The sequence below is a fragment of the Eschrichtius robustus genome, chromosome 21 (assembly GCF_028021215.1).
Source record: "Eschrichtius robustus isolate mEscRob2 chromosome 21, mEscRob2.pri, whole genome shotgun sequence".
In the NCBI taxonomy this organism is placed as follows: Eukaryota; Metazoa; Chordata; class Mammalia; order Artiodactyla; family Eschrichtiidae; genus Eschrichtius; species Eschrichtius robustus.
The window spans coordinates 770,210-798,184 of record NC_090844.1 but is presented as its reverse complement, the minus strand read 5'-3'; positions in this window follow the sequence as shown (position 1 = coordinate 798,184).

Genomic DNA, 27,975 nt, shown 5'->3' with positions numbered 1-27,975 from the left:
CCCCAGATGGCTGAGATTCCGAGGACAGGACTGTGTCTTCCTAATACTCTATTTCTTACCTTCTGACAATGTATTTGTCAGACATTTGCAGGCTCTGGCAGAATCCACTGGGTGGTCTTTTCACTCGAAACAGAAATATGTTCAGGCATATTACCTTTCCATTCTGTTGTCAAAAGAAGGAGAAAAAAAAGACAGGACTGGCATCTTTGGAGAGCTTGGAAGAGTATCCCAAAAGATGGTTACTGCAACTGAACAGAACTTGGTGATTTGATTCCTTTCGTGAGTTTGTTTAAAATACGATACACACACACACACACACACACACACACACACACCCATCTCCCCTTGCCTGCCTGGAGAAGTACTTGTAGTCTTTCTAGTATATCAGGAACAGAGTTTAGAATTAAGAGTAACTGTGTAATTAAAATTCATTATAGGTTCTAATATTTCAGTTGAAACTAAAGATTTTACAGATATGCCAACAATCTTGCTTTGTGCCTTCCTTAATACGCTCATTAATTATCTAAAACTTGTAGCTTGTATTTCTTAGTATATGGCATTCTTGGAAGAGCCTTGAAACTTTCGATTTGTGATTCTAAATGCAGAGCAAATATTTAATTCTTGCTCTTAGAGTGAGAGGTTAGTTCAGTAATATGACTTGCTAATCCCACTTTAAAATGTCATGGCATTCACAAATTATTCCTAAATTCTTTAAGGAGGGGGTGGGTTTATAATGAGTTTAGTTATACTATTGTGTATTTCAGGATTACGTGTATCTCTCTTCCTGTTGCATTTTCCTTAACAGTCTTTTCTTTTTTCCTTGATGAATTTTAATATTCCTCTTACTCAAAGGTACTATTTTTTGCTAGTAGTAAATATATTTTTAATTTTTTAGAAGAATATTAGGAAAAGTAGTTCCTTTGAGTAAGACAAATATGTTGTACATATACTACACAATTTTAATGAAAAATGTACTTATATACTAATAACTGTAGCAGTGCTTATATATTGGGAAAATACATTAGTATCCTCTGCCAGTGGCATCCATATTAGCCACCCGTAGACAGAGAATGTCGACCCTAGTAAGGATTGCTCAGTTATTTAAAATAAAGCAGATAAATTTATAGTAGAATTCCGAGTACTTATTTTTCAAAATTGAATCATTTTGCATGGCTGTGTTTATTTTCTAGAAAGACATGTTTTAGGTCAATTACAGAGGCTTTTCTTATTATGATCTTGGAGGCGTGTCATGAGTCTTTTTGGCTAGAAAAGGGAACAACGTGCTCTATTAGGCCGAGGACAAAGAAAGAGAAGGATGCTTACCTTTGCATAGCAGAAAGCACTTAAATAGAGTGAAAGTTGTAAATTTATTTGGAAAGAAAACCTAGCTAAACAATAATCATCCAGCTGGCAAGTTCAAGCTGGTCTTTCTTACCTTTGCTTCTGTCTGCCAAGAGTAATTATTCTCTTTGTAAAGAGTCGAGCAAATAAGAAACCGGACAAAAGTGTATGCCTATCATTGTGAGTAGAACGTGCTATCGGAAATACCTGATCAACCTTGAGCTGGATGTACAAAAAATGATATTTTTACCGTAGCTGTGAGAGTGTGTGGAAATGCTGAGGTCTGTCCTTTCTGCAACGGTACTGGGAAGTAAGTCCTTCCCAGTTGGTCATAGTCTGCTAGAAAACCGCCATGAAGACAACTTTGTTAGTTTATTAATATTGATAATTTTAATAGACTTACCTCCTTCCTATTAAACTTTATTTCTCCCTTTAAAAATTTGATATCTGGGTGGCTGAGGCATGTCATCAAGGTATTTTATGTGAATCAGTGTATTGAGCAGCATTAATGAACTGTCTGCCCTTTTCTTGAAGATATGCTGTAGAAATCTGTCAAGCGTGTTCAAGTACGCGTTGCTTATCTAACAGTGTTTTATTTGATAGTCAAATGTCCATTTTGACTTTTAGGACATACTTTTTTTTTTTTTTTTTTTTTTTTACTTAGATGGAGAATATCAGGAAAGAATACAGTAATTTGCTATCAAACTTTTACTCTGATCCACAACCAATCATACATCCCTTCGAATTTTCAATTAAAGTTGTATTTGTTTTATAAAGTGGAATGAGAGTGGAGAAGAATTTCACATGCATTCAGAATAAAGAAGCGTACTAAAAAGCTAGTACAGTAATGCCATGCTACTGAAAAGTTTCAACAACTGAGTCTTAAAAATTATGTCATGCAAGCTTCTTTGAGGACACATTCAGCACCGGATTTTGGAGATACTGGCTATTTTAAGAGTCCCGATGGGCACTTTTATGAGTAACAAAAAAAAAAAAAAAGATTTCTTAGTTTCAGAACTGATTGTTGTGTCTTATAAAAACTGGTTTATTTTATACTTTTTTATACCAAGCATTACCATTATGAAGCTCTCCTTCTAATTGAGATTAATGTTTCTGAGCAAAGAAGTGGTTTGGAGGACTGCATTCATTTTGAGTGCTGTTGTAATCAGTTTTAGATACAGCATTCCACAATGGACCAGTTTGCATCCAAACCTGCCTTATTATGTAGAATTAACTTGTTGGTGATTGATAGTAATACTTCTACATCCTGAGAAGTCATTTGTTTCCAAACAAGCGTGATGGTTTGTACGAGTTTCAAAATATTGCTTCTCGTCGTTAAAACATCCTTTGGGGGACCTAATTTGAACTTTCTCTAAGAACTAGATAAAGCATGCAGAAGCAATTCATTAATACATTTTCAACTAAAATAGCCTTTTTTCCCCTAGTACAATATGTCTCAAGGTGTGTTTTCTCGCTCATCAAAAGGTTTTATCGTCTTTTGGGTCGTAAATGGTGAACATTATACATTTAGGTTATTTCCTTTTTTGTTTATATCAACATTCTAGTCGAGTTTTTAAGGATTTCTTAAAATTGTAGATCTGCATCTCGCGAGTGGGTGATAACTGATTTCACAAGGTGGTAGGTACAATCCTGACAATGAAGGCTAGTGCATGTGGAGGTTACTCTTCATCCTCTTTGGAAGCCTGGAAAGATGGTAAATGGTACTGTCCCTACGGTGCTATTTGCATTTGTTTCTTAGTTGTGTCTAGCCGGCTTCAGCTTTAATCAGCTTTTTATTCTTTTCTGAAAGACCACGTTAAGATTTTCTTGGGCGTGTAGCTTACTGTGCTACATGCTTATCGTCTCAATAAAATAAAATATTAAAAGCATAGACTATAAGATTAATACAGATAAGTATTCTAATATAGCCATGGTGTGCAGGATATTTAAATAAGGATGGAGCTGCTTTATAGGTACGTGTGAAGTTCCACAGTGACATTGTTCTTTGCTTTCAGGAGGAAAAGACTTGGTGGGAAACATGTTTATTGTATTTTAATTTTCCTCTCTATACTCATAGATTATTTACATTGAATCAGTGTTTTTCCAGTTAAGAACATTCATTTAAAACAGTTTTAATACTAAAATAGTTCACTTAAATAGCTATTTTCAAAGCATTTTTTTAGCCAGCCATTAGAATGTAAACTCTCAAAGCGCAGAAACATGCTCTAAGATATACAGATGTTTCATATACCAAAACTACTGTAGGACTCATTAATTTGAAAGAATTTTGATAAAATTTTTGTATGGTTTTGATTCAGTAGCTCTGATAACTGGCTAGTTAGGACAGCTACATAGTAGTCTCATAAAAGAGAACATCTACTCAAACCTGTTTATACTTTAAATAAGTCACTGTACAAATTAACGTCAGTATCATAGAATATACTCATCAGCCGTGTAAATAAAGGATTGAAACCATCTCAGATATCATCTAATGATGACGATGGTGATGATGATGATGGTAATGATGAGACTTTTACTGCCCTGTTGGTAACTTTTGCAGTCTTGGAAGGGCTAGTCCTGACTTTTCAAACAAGTTCGTGATAGGTGGCAGCCTTAACTGAGTTCCATGGCTGCAGTGAAATAATAGATGGTTCTAATGCAATAAGGAGCATGTGTAGAATGGAGTGTATCGTATTATCAAACTATGGTTGCATTCTTTGTTGTAGATTAGGAGTTAACAACCACTTAATGGAGATGTGGCAGTTTAAGAGTCATTTTCCGTACCTCTGTAGTCCTCTGGCTTACGCCGGAGCGTGCAAAGCAGAGAACATCCCTTTTGAAAGTGAAGTGTTTTGGAAAAAAATAAGTGCATATATTCACACTTGGATGTTCATGGTCCATGATGTGAAAGTGAGTGTGGGATTCTGTTTGTTGATAAGGTGTTTTCAGGTATTGCGGAATACTTTTTCCTTCTATTAGGGAAGTTGAGGAGGAGTAGGGATGATGTGACTTGGGTTTCCAGGGGAGAGAATCATACTACTTAATAATAATCATATTATCAGGTTATTTCATAATAATAATTTTATAACTGGGTCTACTGGGCCTCTGCCTCAAAACCAAAAGGAGAGAGAGAGAGAGAGACAGAGAGAGAGAGAGAGAGAAGTGGGGAGAGGAAGAGGAGACAATATGAATATGAATATCTTTTAGGATGTGATGGTCCTTTGGGCATTTTCTGTGTGTAGCAGCGTATTTGACAGGAAAAGCAGTCTATAAACGGCATATATGGTCATTTAAGTTAATTGGGTAAGTACAGGAGAAAATTAACTTCTAAATTTTTTTCACTTTAAGTATGTGCGTTTTAGATCCCTGCAAGAGAATATGAACTTTGTGGGTATTTTTTAAAAAATCATCGAAGGAATTCTGAATATTGTATATGGTTCTTCATGTTGACGGGGAAAAGGAAACATATTAACAGCTCTATTTTATAGGTATACTTCCTTTGTATATGGGACTAAATACCAACTTATAAATTTTATGTAGAGACTTACAAAAAACATTCTGATTATTTTAAAAGATCGTTTAGGAGGTAACTTACAAGGTCACTTGTCTTTGAAGATAAGGCTCATAACCAGTATATTTCAGTCATTCTGTCATTTCGTCCATGATCAGTTATACTTGCCAGAATTGTTGTGATAATTCCTCTTGAGATGGCCACAATTTAGACAGAAATAACGGCTTGGTAATGACTGTCTTCCTTCAGTCAGGTTCTGAGGCATTTCTGAATAGTAAGATGCTGTGAATCTGTGGTCCCTACTTACCCCAGAAGAAAAAAAAAAAAAAAAAAAAAGAAAGAAAAGCTAATCTCTTATTAGAATGGATGATTTCATCTCGAGTGAAGCTCGACGAATCTTTTGTGGTTAGAATTGTGGACCTCCTATCAGTGTGAGGGGGTGAGGTGTCTCTTTGATAACAGGGGCATTTCCAGAGCAGAGGCCCTTCTTTCCTCAAGAGCATGCCCAGCACCTACGTGTTCAGCATTTGGCTTCCGTGCTGACAGGTATCATAGGAGAGCTCGTGGCCGTGGACCACACACTAGAAGGTATGTTCTGCAGAGAGTCACAAGACGAGACTGAAATGACTTTCATTTAATTTTTAATTTTTCACGCAACAAGAAATGCATGAAGTATTTTAATGGGTTTGCAGGAAGCGCTTGCAACTGAGTTCATGTTGGGATGTGTTTCTTTCGGTAGTTATCATAGTGAACCTATTGAAAAGTATACTTGTTTTTTATCCTCCATCTACCAAATGCTCTTTTAAAGTGTAACATCTCTGCTAATACTTTTATCAGAGAATTTGGAATTTGTCAACGTGGAGGTGGGAAAAATTGGCAGGGGATTGGTTCTTTCAAATAGCTCTTAAAAAACAAAAAAAGCTGGCACAGGGCTTGTCACTTAAAACAATTATGAAAACCAGGAGAAGACAGATGTAAATTTTATTTCTTCAGAATTTATAATAACTTCCAGCTAAAGAAAGCTGTCGTCAGTCCTGTAGTTCTAGGAGAACAAATCTGTGACTTTTATTTTTCCTCTGAAGAACAACAGAAAAAAATATCATGAACAGCGTTATTACATTTTTATAAGCAAAAAAATGAATATTGGAAAATGTAAATTTTTTTCTCTTACATTTCGTGTAATGAGAATAATAAAGGTAGGAAAAATACTGCAAACATAACTAATCTAGTAATTTAAATAGAGAAAAGTGACTCACCGTAAGAGCATAAAGGAATAAAAGCTATAGTGTACCCAACCATATTGTGTCTCTTGACTGTCGCAAATGTAAGGCATTCTTCTTACAGGGTTGTTGCTGAATTTTGTGATAGTGTCAATAATACTTGTAGAATAATTTAATGTAATGAAAATAACTAAAATGTTAACCCTTTTCATGTTCACTAATACTTTAAGAGACATTCCGAAAGAATTAGAATGCTTTTGAAAATAACCATATCTTCTAGGAAAAAGAGACTATGTTTGTTACCTTACAAAGCTGTTGATGACTTTGGATTCAGGAAGGGGTGAAGGTTGAAGTGAACTTCTTGCCCGATATTATCCTTCAAATTAGAACATTTTCCCTCTATAATATATTTCTAAGTTTGTATTTCTACTTTGAGTTCACTTTCAACTTGTCTTTCTCCTGTGAAGCTGTTAGCATATTTAACATTTAAAATAAATTTTAATTTAAACAAAAGTGAAAAGTTACGACACTCAGGTAAGGTGTACCTGTCAGACCAGAGTTGAATCCTCACTTTGAGTACATTTTATGTCTTTGCATAACTTTTTCTTGCCAAATATTAATAGAATAGCCTGTCCGGTATTTCCTGTGATTAAAAAATCAAATAGAGCAAACTTCTTCCTTAGTACAGTCCCTAGAAAATACAGTCTCTGAAAGAGAAGAATCTGGCATCATAAAAATTTTGTAAGCAGTGTTGGCATGTTGATTTGCCAATAAAATCCTTTTTCTTTGTTACTAATTTTAAAAATTACGTGTGTAGCAGGGCCTTTGAATCAATACTTTATGAAAGATAAAATAATATTTGCTATCCTGTGTTTTGATGGTGATATAATTTTCTTCTATGTTGTTTTAATTTGTATGATATTAGGTGGTGTAGTATGTGTATAGTGTTATTACTTTCAAGGCAACTATATCGTTGCACAGGATGAAATTTTAAAATTAAATTTATTTTAAAAAATTCTTTTTGTAAACATTTGAAGCATAATAAATTGTAGTTAAAAATGCACCCTCAAACAAAAAAAGTCCTCATTTTATATCTTTTCAAATTCAAATATTGTTTTACTAATATGTGTGCGTGTAAATAAACCTTAAATTTAAACTTTACACTTACGGCTTTTATCTTTTATATATGTTTCCACTAATCACAACTTCAGATTTGTGTTTATATGGATACTATGCTCTATAGTCTATAATTAAGGGATTTTAACATATTAGTAATCAAAACATGCACTAACTCCAGTCTAAGTTTTTAAAGAAACCTAAAAGGAATTAAGACGATTAGATAAATCTGGTGTTCTAGAAATCATAAAAATACTTTGATTTAACGAATATCCCATTTTACATAATCTAGACACTTGGAGAATATTCCTTAATACATATGTGTGCAGTGTCCACACAGATAACGAAAAAGTTACATGTTATAAAAGTGAAAGATGAATGATGTATTTGTATTATCGTCCTTAAGTTGCCCAGCATGAATTTGTAAAATAAATGGTATACTTTAAGATACATCATTTATTGATATTCTGGTTTCAAGTCATCTCAGTAAAATTCATATAATCTTGCATTTCATTTAAGTGTGATGTTAGCAAGTTGGATCAACCTTGAATCAGTATAGCCAATAACAGAAGTCTAATCTCTTTCTCTTGAAGTCTTATATAAAATCTGCACCTTCCAATAAAACAGTTCCGCTCCACAATGCAGGTGTGTGATATCTCTGACGAACGAGAGAGCTGAAGGGGAGGACGAGTGCTTGTTTTGTAAGGTGCCATCAATTAATTCTCCTCACATCATCCGATGAAAGTAGCTTTTAAAAACTGCATTGTACTACAGATAGGAATTGTAACAGATCAAGGTTGTGAATTTTATATTTAGCTATCAGCAAATGGTAATGTGAGTTAACACAGATCATTAATGTATCACATCTTAAATGTACCTGTTTATCACGTTTAAGGTATACGGATTGGTTGTGTAGTTACCACGTGAGCTTTGAAAAGGCTATATTCTCTCTTCTGGGACAAAGTGCGAGAGTGGCATGGACATATATATGCTACCAAATGTAAAACAGATAGCTAGTGGGAAGCAGCCGCATAGCACAGGGAGATCAGCTCGGTGCTTTGTGACCACCTAGAGGGGTGGGATAGGGAGGGTGGGAGGGAGACGCAAGTGGGAGGGGATATGGGGATATATGTATACGTATAGCTGACTCACTTTGTTATACAGCAGAAACTAACACACCACTGTAAAGCAATTATACTCCAATAAAGATGTTTTAAAAAAAAAAAGGCTATAACTCACTGTGGAAATTTTAAATGTTGAAAAAAAGCAAAGTATTAGTGGTTCTCAGTCTTGGAGATTGTTATTAGTGTAAGCCTTGGAGGGACTGTTTTATTTTTTTATTATTTTGTTTTTGCCTTTTTTAAAAAAAGTCATTCCTTCTGGGGTATGTCTTATCACTTAATTTTAAGCCTGGAACATAAGCATTTGATTTAGGAATAGATGTAAATTACTAGTGCACATTATGCTTTTTCTTTTCCAAAGGAAAGGATCTCAATGTTTTCTGGGTGAGGTTTTGGTCCTTTTAGGATTAAGATTCATTGGTATAAATGGCTAATTTTGGTGGAAGAGTGTTACATAGTTTTTAAGTCCTCGTTATTACTTTTAAAAGAATATCCCATCAGGAAGAGGGAGCTTTGTGAACAAGCTGCCACTCTTTGATGAAGGATTATACATCCTCCCCTAATTCTGTGATCCCAGAATCTATTACACAGTGGTTTTATCAAATAGCACTAGACGAGCCTGGCCATCATTTCATTTCCTTTAAAAAGTTAATTGGTTCCTTTCCTAAATCTAATATTTATGTAGCACTGTAGTCTAAATATATATTTTAGGCATTAATAGATTCAGCTCCTAAAATCCAGAGGTTCATAATTTGATGCAAGACAAAAGTTTTGAAGGATGCTTTTTCCTTACATCAGATGATCAGTGAACTAATTATTGCCAGGTTCTCAGCCCTTGAAGTGGCTTGCCTACTCAGTGAAGTTTGCGCATCTGTGGCCGGATTGAAGTTCTTTGTAAGCTTTCTCCGTGTTAGTAATAATGGTGAGAGCAACTTGAGAAAGAAAGAAAAGCATGTAAAAAGGAAGCCATCACATATTATGAAGGTTAGTTAATTTTCTCTGAATGTGTATGTAAAAGTGAGCATGTTTTTTGTCAGGGATTTTTTTAGAAAGGGTTTTTCTGTTATTTTATGATATTCCCATTTAGAATGAACAATTCTAAATATAATTGTGAGAGAAGGGTGTCATGTTCAAAGGAGACCTTTTTTGGTCAAAAAAATACATTAAATTGAGTGGTCAGGCGGGACAATTAATTGTATTTATATTCATATCAGTTTTTACTTAGTCAATGTAAATCAAATAGAAGACCAATTCATCCCGTTCAAGAATCAAATATCAAATATTGGTCAATTAAGACATTTTCATTGTAAAACACAAGTGACGCCACCCAAAAAAGTACAATTTATTAGGACAATTAATTTACCTTAATAAATGGGTTCTTATTTCTGACGCTTCTAGCTTCTAAAAGTTTAAGAAGAGTAGCAAAGCTTACTATAAAAATTGCAAAGTGAGGAAGTAGGTACTTTTTTTTAACAGTTAAAGTAATTCTGATTTTTTGATACTTATTCATTGAAACATACTTTACAAACTTAAAAAGATGACTTTATAATGTTCATAATCCTGTGCTGACTTATCCTCCTAAGATTTTACATAAAAATAAACACATATATCCGTTCTGAAAGATGTATGGCTCTAAAAATATTTTCCAGTTCTAAACATTAAATTGAAAGTATTTATAAGGAAACTACTTTAAAAATTATCTTTTATGATCACTTTAATATGACAGTTGATAATTCAAGCCTTTGTAAAGGATTCTAGACTTTTATAATTGGCATAAATATGATGTTAAAAAATAAATACTACCTAGAAACTAGCAAGAGGTAACCAGGTTTCAGTTACTTTCTAAGATTTTTAGGGAAGAAGAATTTAAATAAGAGCTTAGAATATTTTATGTAAATATTGTCCAAATTTCCAGTTTATTATCAGTGAGACACAGGTTTAATACATTTTTGAAATAATAGCCTGGTTTAAAAAGAGTCATCGCGTTTACCATTTCTAATTCTTAGAGTATTTCCGTTTTAATTTTGTGTGTAAAGTAGTACAGATTAAGGATTTTAAGGAGCAGGTTTTCTTTCTATCTTTCATCAGCTCTGTGGCCGAACCCTGACAATCCCTTTCTTCATTATTCTAAGCCAGTATCAGATTCTAATCTTTGCTGTCTCCACAGCTGTTTGAGGATTTTTTTTTTTTTTTTTTGCCAATGTAATTACAAATACATGTGTTTTGTGCACCTAAGTTCCTATAAATGTGGATAAAAGACGGTTGAAGGAGAATAGGACTGTGCTGTGTGTAGGTCCATGGATGATTCTGTTTATTTTCAAATCATTATGTCAGTGGTTATTAGGAAGAATTGCAAGGATTAAAACACAACAAAACTTTAGGCTTCACTGATACTGAGCAATAAAAATCACTGAAAATTTAATAATTTCTTCAGAACCACTGAGTCAAGTGGTTACGCATTTCCATGGGTCATTTTTCTAAAGTGATGGTCACAATTTAAACAAGATAGTTTTTTTCACTTTTTAAAAACCCATTAAAATATGACACTGTAGAGAGAAATTGATTAGTCTCTTGCATTTATTTTGATGTGCCAAGTTGGAGAATGATTGATGTCACATGGGCACTTAACAAATATACAGTGATTTAACCCTGTCGAAATTAGAGAGAGTGCTTTCTGGAGAAAATTCAACATATTTGCTTGCATTAATATTATTTATAGAACAAAACTAGAAACTTTAGCTATCTATAGCTTTAAGTCATGTTAAATTTATCACCTTTCGAGGACAGCCTGTCTTTATTTGTAATCTCTCTCTTTTATAATATCAGAATTTTTTCCCATGTCTGTGTACAGTATGACTGGCTGATCTCTAGGAATACGTAAAGGTACTTTCTGAGGTTAGAAAAGTGTAGGAAATGATTGAGTTCAGTATCCACAAAGATGTTGCCTATAAACACAATTATTTTTGTTTTCCTCTTGCTTGAGATTATAGAGAATATCTGTTGCCTGGTGAAAATTCTTTGGAGTACAAGGAGGGCAGGCCGAGGGGTTGGTAAATCAGGCTTCTTTTAGAGAAGACAGACATCATAAGTAGTACATCATTCTTCTGCTTCTTTTCACATAAGGGTCCTGAATGTGGGAAAAGGTATTCAAACCGTAAGGCCAAAATACAAACAATGCTTAGTTTCATATTTAGTTTACTTTCAGGGGAGCTGTTGAGAGTTGTTCAGGGGAAGAAGTGTTCTGTTTACCACTCAAAACTTTAAAACTTTCCCCTTTTATATTTAATATATTAGAAATAGTTAATAATGAGCCACTGCAGTCACGCCTATAAAAATCACGAGGCTATATAAATGCCCCAGCGCTCTGCCTTGCTATGAATGTCTGTCTTCACTTTTCGCGTGTACCTGATACAGAGGCATTTTCCCACGCCCAATTCACTGAAATCAAACCCCATGTGTGTTGCCATTGTTCTGTGTCCAAGTGCTTGTGCCCTGGGGAAGATTAAAGGACAAGAGACATGATCTCAGACCCACAGGAAGTTTTCACTTCTAGTTGAACATGACATAAAAGAAAACCGACAGTCATTAAGGTTGTTAAGAAAGCCAAAGGAAGTGATGGAAGGATTACTACTTTGGTCAAATTGTGTGCTAATAGCCCATGAATCTTTAAATGCCAGACAACTGAAGGGAGTACCAAAACTAGAGTTTCTAGCATTGGAAACACCATACAGACCTCAACGGTGCTTGAAACTCCGTGGGACATTGGAAAGGACCCGGGGAGGTCCTTTCCAATGTCCCATTGCTAACAAACTGTGGGAGTGCCAAGGGGCTCACCAATGATGAAAGGACTAGACAGACGGGTGGGTCAGAAGGCATGCCTTCTCCTTCCCCAGCCCACGTGTGCATGGGCATTGACGCCCCCAAAGAGGGGGGCTTTGGAAGCCAGTCACCTGGGAACAACAGCAGTTGACCATCTGCCTCCTTCCCTGTGGAATAACTTGGCAAACTGTTGCACGCTTGCCCACAGCAACCCTGGGAAGGAGGAGACCATCCCCTCTCCTGGGCTCGGCACAGCCGCAGCTTGGAGCACAGTGCCTGGCCCTGAGGAGGCCATCAGTAAATAATCGATACAGGATTGAAATCTCCCCTCACTCCACGTCAGTGTCAAGTGTCCTCACTGGCGAATGGCTCCTTTCTCCAAAGGCTTGTGGCCTCTAAACTCAGGTCATCGTCATCATCCAGGACCACTCGAGTCCTGAAGGTGCGTGATTCTGTTATTTTCAGATTGCCTGTGATTCATGTGAAACATATAGTGCCAACAAGGAGGTGTCAGCATTGAGATGAGAACAGTAAACACGGCTGTAGCCTGTAGATCTCTGGAAAAAGACAGGAGTTGAGGTACAGAGGTCAGGGGACTCCGGGAGAGGGAACCAGAATAGCAACAGAGAGATCCCGGACAACAAACCGGAATGAATTCATGAACAGGTGCAACAGCGCCGGCAGGTACCCTAGATGAAAGAAATTGACCTGGTTATTTGCATATTACCTTTTCACGTCCCCACCAATACGTGCTCTCTCGTATCCCTTAAAAGTATGTAGTTCTCTTTGTCTTTCATTTTCCCACTTTCGAAAGAGACACAGGGACAGAGAAATGTTTCCTCAGTATGAGAAAAACAGTGGAGCAAGTTTGATAATAAATGGTATGGACACAGCCTCAAGAGTCAGAGACGCACGGGGTGACGGAGTCTGTGCACTGCAGCGCAGGCTTCATCCGAAAGGGGACACCCCATCGCACCTCTAGATCCGTCCCTGCCGTGTGGAGGTGAAACAGTGTTGCCAGGCTGTGAGATTTTTCAAAAAATGCCAGAATATGAATTATATGCAATCTCTAGATTTTTGAATGTTGGCTCATTAAAACAAAAAAGAAAGGAAAGAAAAAAGCCACAAAACACACAGATAAAACACAACACGACTGCCGGCTGGGTTTGACAGTTGGGCCACCATTTTGCAAGCTGTGGTGTAGAGGCAGAGCTTTGCATATGTATTTGGGGAGGCCACGGGTGAGCAGAGGACCCTCCCATGGAGAAATCTGCCACGAGCTTGGAGAGAGAGCTCGGGTCCAGATTGTGGATTATCTTAAATGTCAGCCTCTTCTCCCCATTTTGGAGAAGAAAATGTTTTCAGTTTGCAGTACACTTTTTCCTGCTGTAAAACAGAAACCCGGGCTGCCAGCGAGCCTTCTGGAAGCGTTCTTCATGCCAAGGCAGCAAAGGGTGAAGTGACAGGAGCAGCTAGGCTTTGGCCCTTTCAAGGGCTACTTCACACCCCTCTCTCCTATGTCTGTCTTCTTCCCATCAGGGACTGAATAGACGAGGTCTTGACACTCTTAACACACCTGTACTTTGGAGGGAAAGTCCAGGAGCGAGCTTTGGCTAATGTCGTTTTTTTTTTTTTTTTTTCTTTTGCATTGAATTTGAATATTGTCTGAATCCAGATGCTAAATTCTATAGAAAAGGAAAATCCAAAGTTAAACGTGACATATTGGATTAGGTCTTACCCACGGCCTTCACTGAGTAAAGAGAACACTTAAGATTCCTGTGGCACGGTGTTTTTCACCGTTCTGTGGTCTCTGAGTTGGGCTCTGGCACTAGAGAGGTCTGCTCAGATCCTGTGCCCGTCGCCTATTTGCTGTGTGACCTTGGGTACAGCCCCTCCATCCCTAAGCTTCATCTCCTCATCTGAGCTACAGGCTGGCAAGACGGGCTGATGACGGTGTCGCCGTCAGGAGCCTGGCAGGTGCCCCGCACGCTCTCCATGATGGGCGGTGGTGAGTTCGGTCACTGGAGTGGCTGTTAGTAGCATCTTAGAGCGAACATCTTGCTCGCTAGGATGGCTTCGTGTAGGTTTTGAAGTCAGATTTGGAGACCAAAATTCAAGTCCCAACTGTGCCTCTTGGCTACTTTAAGCTTCACAAAGCTGAGTTGCTAATAACATACCCACGTGCAGGCTGGTTGTGAGGATGAAGTGAGACAAAGCACGGAGAGGGCTCACGTAGCGTCAGGTATGTCGTTAGCCATAAATAACACGTGTGAGCGTGTGTGTATCTCAGGAGAGGACGACACGCTTCTCCAGCAGCCAGACTGCTGCATCATTAGCTCTGAGTTAAGTAAGGATAACGAAAAAGCAGTCTCGGGGCTGCTTCTCTTTACTTGGGCTGTCCCCTAGAATCCTACTTTGAATTCATGAATAACTCTTAACAGCGTTGATTCTCTGATGTGACAAGTTACCGACGAGAAGTGGTACCTTTAAGGAGAGGGGTTTGGCCTGTGGATACCCAGAAAAGTGACAGCGTGCCACGTCTTACCCAGGGCGTGACCTACACAGTGCCGATGAGAGGCAGTCAACACTCATGGTGATGGTCCAGAATCACTTAGAGAAGAAAAGGGGGCAATGCGTGTGACACATTTTACAAATATTTATACGAAACAGGTGAAAAGATTTTTGCTATTTCAAGGAGTATAAGATTCATCTTTAAAATTTACCCAAAGGCACATCCCCTAATGATGGCAGACAACTAGGATATTTTATGGAAAAAAACCCCCAAAAACCTGTCTTAACAAGGTCAGCATTTTAAGTACATTCTGGTTCATTTTTTTAAATGAAAATGTATGATCCCTTTTTTCACATTATTGTTGGAATGACCTAAGTACATGCTATTTAAATCACAGTATTTGAAAGATTCCAGGAGATTTTTCGTGGAAATTTGGTGCCCAAATTTATAACGTATATTTAAAATATATTGATGTATTAAGTAGAAATAATTACGAAACAAACTTCAACACAGTAACAATATGTTTCTATTTCATTAACAGAATTACTTAGCATTTGGATATATTGTATGTTGTTTGTTTCTTTAAAAAATACATGGCACAAAACATATTCACTAACCTATTAGTTAGCCCATCGGATGCTTAATGTTTGCTGTTGAGAAAATTGTGAACATTTGTCTGTGAAATGCTAGTTGGCCCCAATGGAAGGTGGCCTCTTGCGTCCTTTTTCAGCTCCAATGTCTTCATCAAGTTATCATTTATTAAGCATCTGTTATGAGTCCAGCATTGGTTTAGGCTCTGTGAGAAAGGGGCGCAAAAATACGGAAGTTGTATATATTAGGAGTCCCAGAGGAACGCGTAATAATTAGACAGTAGTACTAACGACACAGAGCTGTATTCAATGGGAAGGAAGAGGTGACACAAACCCTATAAGCCATAGGAACACAAGGAAGAGAGAGGAACATGGGGGGGGGGGGGTGAGCTCGACGGCACTTCAGCCTCATCTTTTTTTTTTTTTTTTTTTTTTTTGCCTTATGCTTTATTCGAGACTCTCTTTGTCTTTGTTTTTTTTTTTTTTTTGCTTTTTTTTTAAGTCTTTATTGAATTTGTTACACTATCACTTCTGTTTTGTGTTTTGGTTTTTTGGCCATGAGGCATGTGGGATCTTAGCTCCCCGACCAGTGATCGAACACGCACCGCCTGCATTGGAAGACAAAGTCTCAACCACTGGACCACCCGGGAAGTCCCCAGCCTCATCATTTTTAAGCCAGTACTCCTGATCTTGGGCTGGAGGCGCCAAGCTTCCCCCGCGGCATGTGCACCATCACCCTCTTGGTCACACGTGCAGACGCGTGAGAACCGTCTTCCGGACTCTTCACTCGCGTCCAGTCCGTCACCAGGTCCTGCCGGTCCTCCCTTCTCTGGGGTCTGAACCCACCGCCCCTTTCCCTCCTCATTTGGCTCTCACCGTCCCTCATCTTGATGACGGCAGATGCCCTCTAACTGGCCTTCCTGCCACCAGTCTCTGCTGTCTCCGATCCATTTTTCTAGATTGCCTGCGGAGAGTATTCTTCCTAACCTCCTGATCTGAGCATGTCACTCTCATGAACTCACAGTGGCTCCTCTTCACCTATCGGGTGAAGCCCGGACTTCTCAGCGTGGTCCTCGGGGTGTATTCTCCATGGTCTGGCCAGGACTCTGCTGACGCCACCTCCCGGTGGGTCTCTGGGGCACAGCGTGCTGCGCACAGACCAACTTACTGTTTCCCCAAGCCCAGGACAAGCCTCCCCCTCCTGTAGGTACCGGTTCAATATTCCCTGTGAACTTGTTCCTTGGCTCTCAGCAGAATTCATGGTTCATCTGTCTCTGCTCCCATAGTTTAGTATTTGTAGAACTATTTATCATTTACCTCATTCCACACTTTTAGCTTTTTAGAATGAAGGGGTTCTAAGTATAGGAAGGCATGTAAAGATCATGGAGGGGAAGCGACTTCTTTTTAAATGGGACAAAACCGAGGCTGGGATGAGTAAGTAGCTGTAGCCGTGCCTACCTTTTAGTCATCCTTGAACTTGACCTCAGCAGCGTCCTCCATGAAGGGCTGGCTTCCCTTTGCCCTGTGACACCTTCTCATACCTCTCCCTGCGTCTTAGCTACTCCTTCTCTGCGGCATTAGTGTCTCGGCCTCTTCTAGTTGGCCTGCGAATACTGGAGTTCCTCAGAAACTGGCCTTTAGACCTGCTTTCTCATTGTGTCCGCTCTCCCAGCCAGTATGATGTCATTGCCTCCTGTGGATTCAGTGCTCACCTGTGAGTAGACAGCTCACAAAGATTCCACTCAAAACGGCACCTAGCCGAAGATCTAGGTATCTAGGGGGACCTTATAATTTGTCATCCAAGCATGGATAATTTGAGAGTGACAGTGGGCAGGGAGTGGTGAGATACCAGCACAGGGAACATAAACTGGGATGGCCCTGGGCCCACACGTCCCTGTGGTCACGCTGGGCACACAGAAGGGACCATTTGACGTAAGCTCTTGGGTGTCTCAAATGCTCCTGGAACTAACATGGGATCTGAACTTGGGGTCTTTCCCTGAAAACCTCAGCCTCTCCCACTGGCCCCGAACTCAAGGAACGACAGAACTGTCCACCTAGTTGTCAAGCCAGAATCCTTGACCAATCCTTGGCTATTTCCTTCCCTCCACTCCCTATATCCAGTTCATCACAGTGTCTAGTTTATTTTTATTTGACTTTCTAAGTATCTCATGAAACCATATGCTTCCTTTGTCTCCACCACTGCCATGCTAGTCTGAGGTCCTGTGACTTCTGGGCGGGAACCCTGCAGTAGCTTCCTGCCTGGTTCATTGGCAGGCAGTCTGGATCCCCCAACATCTTACTCTGCACATCACAGCCGGAGGGATCTTCTAAGTATGCAGAGAGGATGCTATCATCCCTTGTTTAAAACAACACATAACACAAACCCCCTTATTATGTCTTTCTTTTCCACTTCACTGTGAAGCCCAGAAAGCTGGGGGCCTTGCTGATATTGCTTCCCTTTGTTTCACCAATAACATGATATAGCACCTTATACATAGTCCTTGGTGAACACCTATTGGTTAAATGATAAACGAATGAAAGACTCGGGATTCTAAAGCCTGACTTCAGACTGCTAGTTCTAGAGTCTCTGTACTCTTTTTCCCCAAAAAGATTTTTAACCATCTTAAGGGGGAGCCTGATTTTTTTACAATTTTTATTCTTTCTCATTTTGGAAAATGGAACATTCCCGTCTGCCTTCTGTTTATTCAGTACTTTTCAACCATAACTACACCTGAGAATCACCTAGGGGGTTCTCACAAAAAACCAGTGCCGGGATTTCACCCCAGACTGATTAATTCGAATCTCTGGAGTTAGGACATGGTCATAATCAGTAAGCTTAAAGAGTTTCCCAGGTGTGTCTAGAGCACAGTCAGGATTGAGAAACCACCGAGTTAAATCTAATCACTCTTTAAGCCCCATCTCAAACACCGTCTCCTCCAGGGAAACATGGATCTCTCACTTTTTCTTAGGACTTAGTAAATGTAGTGGAGCAATTAAATGGTCAAGAATTATTATTTATTTTAGGATTTCCCTTCCTACGTTGTAACATCCATTAGAGCCGAGATTATGCCTTATATTTCGGAAGCTTCTGATGCCGGAGAAGTTACTTTATAATTTCGTTTTATTTGACCCATGTTCACCTGTCACTTTGCAAAGACTTAGGATTCCTAAGCAAGATCCGTCTTGATAAACTGATCTGTGATTTGTGGCTGCCTTTGTGGCCGGATATACTAGCAAATTTTCTTATCTAGTCCATCTGATTCCTGACCCTCTGCTGAGCTGCCGTGAGTCGTGTGGTCAGGTGAGGCCCAGATACACGTGTTCCGTGTTCAGCTTGGAGAAGCAGGCTAAGCAGGTGTCTTCTGACACTGCTTAGGACACCAACTTTCCATCAGGATCTCTGAGAGCTTTTGGAAACATTCATACAGCTGCTCTGCTCTATTCGGTGTTTGTAGTGTGCAGCAAATTGAAGAGACACCTAAAAGTCCTCTCTCACTCGTCCTTTGTGGGTGAGGCGGGGGCAGGTGGAAAGGCAGATTCTGACACGTGTGCATACAATCATTAACCCGGGAACTCCGCTGACCCCTTAGTACAGATCCCATACTTAACGCCGCTGTTCTGCAAGGGTGTTCTCCCACAGGCATAATAAAATAGCAGGCTTTTAAAACGTACTTTCTTCAGGCTCAGCTGCAACTTCCCACGGGAAACTAAAAAGGCAGATAACGTCGCAGCACCTTTTTCTAAAGTCGTTCTTTTGGGCTTGGGTGCTAATGTTAGAACCCAAGGCAGAGGGAAGAGACCTCAAGAGTCGCAGCCATTCAGCACGGACGAATCTCGAAACAGCCTTTTTAGGGCCATCACCCCCTGGAGCCGATTTTGCCATCATTTTGCAGCTTCCAGGGGAATCTGTGGCAATTCACCCCCAAACCACAAAACAGTTAGCAAAAGTGCCCAGAGTATGGAAGTAATATTTTGAGTAGTTTTATGATGGACTTCGAAATTTATTTCTAACCCAATTCCTGCTGCCCTTTTAAAAAAAAATCCCAATGTTTACACAGGTATCATTATTTATTGTAATTGCTAAATTCTAGTTTCTTTAAGACTTAGAACGTCATAAAGGTAGAGAGAAGAAGCAAGTTATGTTTAGAACTAAGTTGGTTTGGTGTATGACATTCTGTGTTGTATTTAAAAATGGGATTACTAAAATGAGTTATCTATAAAATGGAGCTAATCAAATGGGGGTTTGGGGGTGCCCTCTGTGCTTAGCTGTGGATCCCAAGGAGCCAAGTGGACTTCAAGTTCAGTATTTATGTAAAACCACCAAGATAACATCTCACTATGTAATCTTTGCTGGGGCTCAAGCTGACTGACTACAATGGCTGGCATTTTCACTGTTCTCACACTTATAAAAATAAAATCAGAAAGCACGAGAGGATACAGAGAGACATCTGGTAGTACAAAATGAAGACATTTATCAGAAAGGATGCCTTCTTTCCTCTTGAAAACTACAAAAAGTTTGTTTCATCCAATTATGCTTAGAAGTATAAATTTCACATAATTAGGAGAAAGTTGAATGAATAAGAGAAAGTTGAAATAAACAGTTTGTCTTGTGTAAAATAAGAGCTTAACTTCATTTCTCTGTTAAATAGCTCGCCTTACTCTACTGATTATGCTAATTCACAATCTAAATGTATAATTAGATCCAGGAAGTATATCACAGTGGTAGAATTTGATAAAGAATGGGAGTGACACACGGAGGACAAAAGAATTCTTGTGCTTATGTGTATCTTTCAAAGAAATGACTTATGACTTCCCTTGTAGAGCTACACTTGTTTTATGATATAGGCTATCAGTCAGTGCATTAAATTTGGATAATATTATAATGATTTTTAGTAAAAAGCACAAGCTTGAATTTCCATCATGCTTTATACCTCTCAGTTAGAGCTAGGTGAGTTATATATAATTATAAATGAAAAAAGTCATCTTCATAAAGGCAATATGCTCTACGTACAAGTTTAAAATGTAGCTTTAAATGTAACACGAATTATATGTGTAAGAGCTTGCTCTAATTTGGGGAATTTGTGTTGAATTTTCTTCTCTAAGCTGCTATCTCTTCTAGTGCCTCAATCAGTCATCCGATTTTACCTTTTCATTTGTGTGGACCAGTTTTCATTTATTACATGTTCTGAAAAAAGAACACACTATGTATAATTATTTATTATATTTGTCTAATTTTTTAGAACATTTGTATTCACAGGCTTAAAAATTATTCACATAGTCCACAGTGATTAAGGGTTAAAAATGAGAATTATATGGGAGAAAATATGTATATGTATGTTTATATATATATAATATACAAAATATATAAATGTGTGTATATATGTACATATGTATATATATATACAGGCTATATATATACAAATATATATATATACTATATATAGTATATATATAAGTATGTACATATATACACACATTTATATATGTATAAATATATATATACATACTTTTGTGTTGATGAATTTCACCTCCAAAGATCTGTACATTTGACTGCCATTAATCAATGCTTCTTGAAAATTAATTAGATTAGATTAGTTCATAAATCAAGTGGTTGAAGCCTGAAGTCTAGCTAGTTAGGTTGGTTAATTGTGTTCCCTCAGGTAGATTAAATGAATACAAAATTCGCAGTGTAGCATTTCAGAAGACCCTGCCGATTCTACCGTCGGTTTTAAACATTTATTGTAAAGATCATTTTAAACTCTTAATAGAAGGTACACTAAGACTCTACCAAAAACTGAAGTGCAAATCTAAACCAGGAAAAAAAAAAAGTCTCTTGAGACAAACTGAATTCTTATGAAGAAAAAAATGTATAATTTACTACCATCTAAAATATTAATGAAGATATATGTGAGGGTCTTTAGAGGAGATTTTATCTTACATTTATTATCAGAAAGTGCTGTACATTTAAAATCTTTCTTTTGCCCAAATCAAACGGAATTTCCAGTAATTATGAAAAACTTATGATTCTGGACCATTTTGTTTACCAAATATCTGGTGTGAGATAGCTCTAATGGAATAATCTCTTCCAGTGTAATTTACTCTAGGCTTGTTAGCAGCAAAAGACCTCTCCGTTGGGGGTTAAAAATATTTAATCCTTTAAAGCTGACGTATATAAGATGTAGCTATGTCAGCTACAGCTGTTTCTAAACATCAGTTACAAAATTATAGACAGGTTTTGAAGCTTCTGTGGTGGGAATGAATACATCTGAGGATTCAACTTGCTGACTGTTTATGTAATTTAATCTTACCATCTGGTAGAAAGTAAACATTTCTTTTTTATAAAAATTAAAGTTTATCAAGTGAATCTCTTATACTTTCCAATTGTTGTGAGTGACAAATTTAAATGTAGTTTCTCGAAAAATGAATGGAGATTCCGTTTCCACTATTTTGAGATGAATACTGGATTACAGTTGATGTTGCACTTTAATCTGCATTGGTTCCTTCAACAGTAAACAAATGGGTACTTTCATCTCAGCTAAAGAGTCTGCATTTCATGCTACTTGCATTCCTCTAACATAACATGCATGTTTTTCTTATTTCCATTTTACTGAAAAGAAACCAAGACTCAGCAGTGGTGTATGTCAGTAATCTCAGAAAAAGTGAAGTCACAAATAAAATGCATGGCCGAACTTAAAATAAATTATTTCTTTTTGGCATTCCCTGATTCTTCTCGTTACGTAGTAATCTTTATACAATATGCATTTAGCTGCGATGGGAATTATTTCTTTTTGGCGTTCCCTGATTTTTCCCGTTAGATAGTAACCTTTTCACAATATGCATTTGGCTACGATGGGAAGTATTTCTTTTTGGCATTCCCTCATTTTTCCCGTTACGTAGTAACCTTTACACAATATGCATTTAGCTATGATGGGAAGTATTTGGCAATAATGCAGTACGTTCACTTTGCAAGTAGCCCCTTTCCCTGTTCTTAGAAGTCGGCAACTTAGTAGATTTGTGAAACTGACAAATTAGTCTACAAACCCTGCCAAGTTCAAACTTTATAAATCTGACCTAGATGTTTTACTTGAAATAAATATACAGGCTGATGGACTCGTGTTTATAGTAGTGCCCTGTGTTAAACTGAAAGTCTATGCTCTGTGTTGATGTAATAAAATTTAATTCGTTGTAAGTCAGGTTTTAGTTTAGTGGTAATTAGTTTAGTGTATAATTATTACATCTAATAGCAGTTTGAAATCTGCAAGCATTTTGATCTTTTTCCAAGTTAAGAAAAAAAAAATCTCTGTAAGATTTATAACAGAAATAGCAATAATAAAAACACATTAGCTAATTTCATTAGACAAATTATGGAAAATGTTAAGGGACAACATAAAATTTCAGTGATGACGTACATGTGTCCTGCTGAGCAAGTACATAAAACTTTTTTTTTTTTTAAATTTATTTTTGGCTGTGTTGGGTCTTCGTTTCTGTGCGAGGGCTTTCTCTAATTGCAGCAAGTGGGGGCCACTCTTCATCGCGGTGCGCGGGCCTCTCACTGTCGTGGGCTCTCTTGTTGCAGAGCACAGGCTCCAGACGCGCAGGCTCAGTAGTTGTGGCTCACGGGCCCAGTTGCTCCACAGCATGTGGGATCTTCCCAGACCAGGGCTCGAACCCGTGTCCCCTGCGTTGGCAGGCAGACTCTCAACCACTGCGCCACCAGGGAAGCCCCGTAAAACATTTTAAAGTGAGTTTTTTCTTATTAAACGTAAAGCAATCTAGTGGGACTTTTGATGTTTCTTACTTTTTAAAATGTGTTATCTGTAATTTTGCATGACAGAATTTAATGTTATTCATGTAAAAACTATAGTATTATGATCGTGTCTTTACAAACCAAGGAAATTTTATTAATAAATTTGAAAATTACCTTTAATTTATTGAGTTCTGGCAAGTGTTCCCAAATTTTACGTGTAAATATTGCCTACTTTCAACAGGATACAAAGTAGTTTTCAGTGGACAAAACAATTGTGCAAAAATGCACTATTTAAATAAATCTTCACAAACTTTTTAAAATAGTACGTTTAATAAATTTTAAAATGTAATGTCTCCCTGAGTTACTTAGATAGTATTATATTTAATTAGTCTCTCTGTGTCAAAGACTAAATTGGGGGCCAGTAATATTTACTTTTACCATTTTCCTACTGTCTTCAATCGCTTTCTCTAATAGGAACACTATTTTTTCGTATAGGATCCAAGTACTGTCTCATTTCCATTTTTTAAATGATGTTTAAAAGCCTTTTTACTTTCCGCAAATTTATTGTTACTTTTAACTTAAAATTTATGACCCAGATAAATCTGTTGTAATCCACAACATAGTTCAGTACTGAGTGTGTTCTCCACATCAAAGATCATGTGTCTCATCATTTATCTGTCTGACTTTAAAATGTTTAGGTTAAAAATGAAAAGTTCAATAAATAGTGTGTACTGTGAAGAGTGCTATCTTAGTAAAAGTGGGTGAGTTGGTATCACAAGCCTATTAAACAGTTTTAAATGAATTTTCATAGCTTACTAACTGATTTTTATAGGCAGAACTTAGGTTTACTACAAGTGTATGGAAAAGAAATTTTTTATTTCTTTGATAGTATTTTTTCCTCTTCTTTCTACTTTATTAGTAAAGGGTCTATTTTGACTTCAAAAGAGGTCTTATGATCATTTCCATTTGTCAAGGAGAAAGAAGTGATTTGAAATAAAATATTCATGAACCGACGTAATTAAAAATATTAACGGAGACATCTAAATTGGCTTTTACAGTACACCATTATAAATATTTATTTAGACCTTTGCAAAATGTCCGTCGTGATGTACACATGTTTTACATAGGATATCACTTCAGTTTTTTGAAATTTGATTTTATATTTATTTATGTTGAATTTCTATGAACACGTGTTCTTGTGGCATTAATGCTGAGTCTTTGTACAAGAAGTATTTAAGGCAGACCTAGTAGGAACACGGCATAGAACTGAGGGGGGATGGAAAGAGTGCTAAGAGAGGACCCCTCCAATCAGTGGACAGTCTCCAACGTGAGACAAGACATGCCCATTAAGGTTAGCAATACAAAACACTATATAATCAGGTGCCGGGGGAGAGAGATGTAACAGAAGATGAAGTTGGATTGTTGCTTGGGGCTATTTCTCAGTGGAGTTACTATCCATTCTTAGTTTGGTAATCAACCTCACAGAAATTTGACTTCCTTGGTTCTCTGGCTGTGGAACCAAATACACAAGATAATGCTTAATAAATCAGTGATCCATATACTAATTTATATTGGGAAACAACCCGGTGTCCAAAATGTTTTTATTGATTACTTTGGGCACTGTCAATCAGAGCGCCCAAAAAACCTGAAAAACTATAGTCATAAAGTTACTGGGTAAATTTAAAATTATTTATTCATAAATTCAGTAAGTTACCGGTTGAGTCCTACTATATGCAAAGACCCATGTTAAGAACTATGAGAAATGGAATACCTTGGTGGATACTGCCATCCAGAAACATGCAGGGTGGTAAAGACCTTGTGTAATAAGACATATCAGCAGAGTCCAGACTCAAAGTAATAACTCGAGTGTTTCAGTGAGTATTTTACATGAACCACACCAGAACTTAAAGAATCCTTTCTGTGATATTATGAAATGGATGTGCCTGATGTGGAGTAATTTTAAAATTCGGTTCCGCGTACCAATGTGAGTAAGCACAAAGGGTTGGCTAGACTTTGTGACCACGTGAATATGAATGAAAAGAAGAATCCAAAGAAGACTCTTACATTCTTTTCCTGGGTCATGAGAATCAATGCCGTTTCTGTTTCCAATCTGACTCTCTAGCTCTCGTGGTTCTGTCAAGTGAGAGTGGAAAATGGCAGGCGGTTTTTAAAATACTCGTTTAGTCAACAAACGTTTATGATGCACTGAGACATGAGAATTCAGCACCTAAGAAACAACACTGCAGTGTCAGGACCAAGCTGGCTCCTGCTCTCCTACATGGAAGGTGACAGTGGCTCAGTGAAAATCCGGTAGGATTTGAGGATTCATGACAAGAGTTTAGGAAAGATACATCAGAATGTTTGGTGATATGCATTTTAAAATAGGTCTTAGTTAAACCCTGAGAATAAATGTGTCTCTGGAAAGAGATGGAAGAGGGAGGGTCTAAGAACTACAACTTAGTAAAGTCTTTGATACGGGAGCAATAAAATGATCAGGAGCCAGTCCTGGGAATGGAAGTCACATTTATGGAGTTTGGGAAAGTGTCAAGGCCGTGTGCATAGACATTGGCCGTGTGCATAGACATTGGCCGGTGGGCATAGACATTGGCCGTGGGCATAGACATTGGCCAGTGTGCATAGACATTGGCCGGTGTGCATAGACATTGGCCGTGTGCGTAGACCTTGGCCGTGTGCGTAGACCTTGGCCGTGGGCGTAGACATTGGCCAGTGTGCGTAGACATTGGCCGGTGTGCATAGACATTGGCAGTGTGCATAGACCTTGGCCGTGTGCGTAGACCTTGGCCGTGTGCGTAGACATTGGCCGTGTGCGTAGACATTGACCGGTGTGCGTAGACCTTGGCCGTGTGCGTAGACATTGGCCGTGTGCGTAGACATTGGCCATGTGCGTAGACATTGACCGGTGTGCGTAGACCTTGGCCGTGTGCGTAGACATTGGCCGTGGGCGTAGACCTTGGCCGTGGGCGTAGACATTGGCCGGTGTGCATAGACATTGGCCGTGTGCATAGACATTGGCCGGTGGGCATAGACATTGGCCGTGTGCATAGACATTGGCCGTGTGCATAGACATTGGCCTGTGTGCATAGGCATTGGCCGTGTGCATAGACATTGGCCGGTGTGCATAGACATTGGCCGTGTGCATAGACATTGGCCGGTGTGACCAACGGTTTCAAAATAGGAAGATTGACAGATAATATGGAAAGACGCTGAAGAATGAAGTTTGGACGAGAGCCTTTATGCCTGATTAGGAGGAAACAAGTACCATTTGCCTGTGGACTCAGGGACACAGTGGAGGAAAATGAGACCTGGAATATGCGAAATATGGGAAAATCTTATATACAGCTTGTTACACAAATCCAACAGTGAAAGGAAGGTGACCACAAGTGACATATCTATAGGAGGTTTAAAAATATTGTGTGGATGAATATTAGACCACTTCCTCTCCTATGTAAGTTCTCCTCAGCTGTATTTGGGGTACTGATAAGATTTTTAACATACCTTAAAAATGTGGACTTTTGGATTACTTCTTTGGTGGTACCAAACAGAAAAAATTGCTATTTTTTTTATTAAGACTATGTTATAATGTATAATATTAAGAATATAGTTACCTTTTTGTAAATCATAAACCATCATTCAAAAAGCTGGCTTTATGCAAATTGATTACTAAAAATTTGTTTTTCCCAGAAATTAAGATTAATTTACTCAAAGATTATGGTCTAGGCATCTAGTTTAACTTGACGCCCCATCTTTGTTGTCTCAGGAAATTTCTTTTTATCCATTAAATGAATTTTGATACTAGGGGTAGTATCTGTAAGACTAAGAATTGTTTCCTAAAATAATAGGTTCATGTAAACAAAAGCAAACTTATAGATCATCTATTAGGAATTTAATTTATATACAGTATGAAGTCAGGACTGATTCCTTATTTTCTCTCCTTATTCGTTTGGGATTCTGGAAACATATGTAAGTGTATATGGCTGCAAAACAAAAGCTCTGGATAATTGCCCACTTTCATTTCCTAGCTGGCACTGTTTTTGTGTTGTTTTGTTTTTTTTTTTCTGCTGCTGCTGGTTTCATCTTAAGAAAGCCTTCTTAACTACTAATTCACACACATGCACACACACACACACACACACACACGCATATTTTAACAAGGAGGTTGTACCCTCAAGATCAGATTAACTGAGTGACCCACAGTAGTGGAAAGAGTCAGTTAAATACTTAGGGACAGTAGGAGTGAGAGATTAAGCCCCACCAGGGAAAGGGGGGCAGTTGAACCGATATTAGGAAGTAGAGAAAATAATTGAAACTGGAGAACTCTAGTCCATTAATCTGGAGGTTCCTTGTATAACCAATGAGCTTTAATATCCAATTTAATGAAAGATGCTTATTTCACTTGCCAGAGAGCAGAAAAATTAATTGGTAGCTATAATTTAAGTTTGGTCTCCTTTCTAATTGAAAGAATGTCTAAAGGGAGGGGGAAAAAAAAAGGAAAACATTTTCATTCCACTCATTTTCAATTTTTAATTTCTTTTTTTTTCAAAAAGTTCTATTACAAGTATTGACATTTTCATTATTTCAGTTGGATATTTAATTTGTTACACACTATCTGTAAGTAGGGGGAAAGAAAACCTCCTGAAAGACAGCAAGCAGTTTAATGAACTTGCGATCTATTCTGTGGGTTTGCAAGGTGTGAGGAGTTCGTTTGTCCAGGAAGAAACTGGCACGTGACAATGTTTCAGGAAATGCATGTTAAGGCAGATAACATGATCCTATATGTCTTTTTACCATGTTAGAAATTAATTTTATTAGTGACTCCTCACAACCTACAATTTTTTTTTTTAAGAATGTCACTGGCAGCTGGCCATGCCTTGGTGCTGCGTTGAGTTACGGATGCTCACATTTTGGGCACGTTTCTCATTTACCTTTATCACCTCAGGTCTCTGGTCTGCCAAATATAAATATAAATATAAATATAGA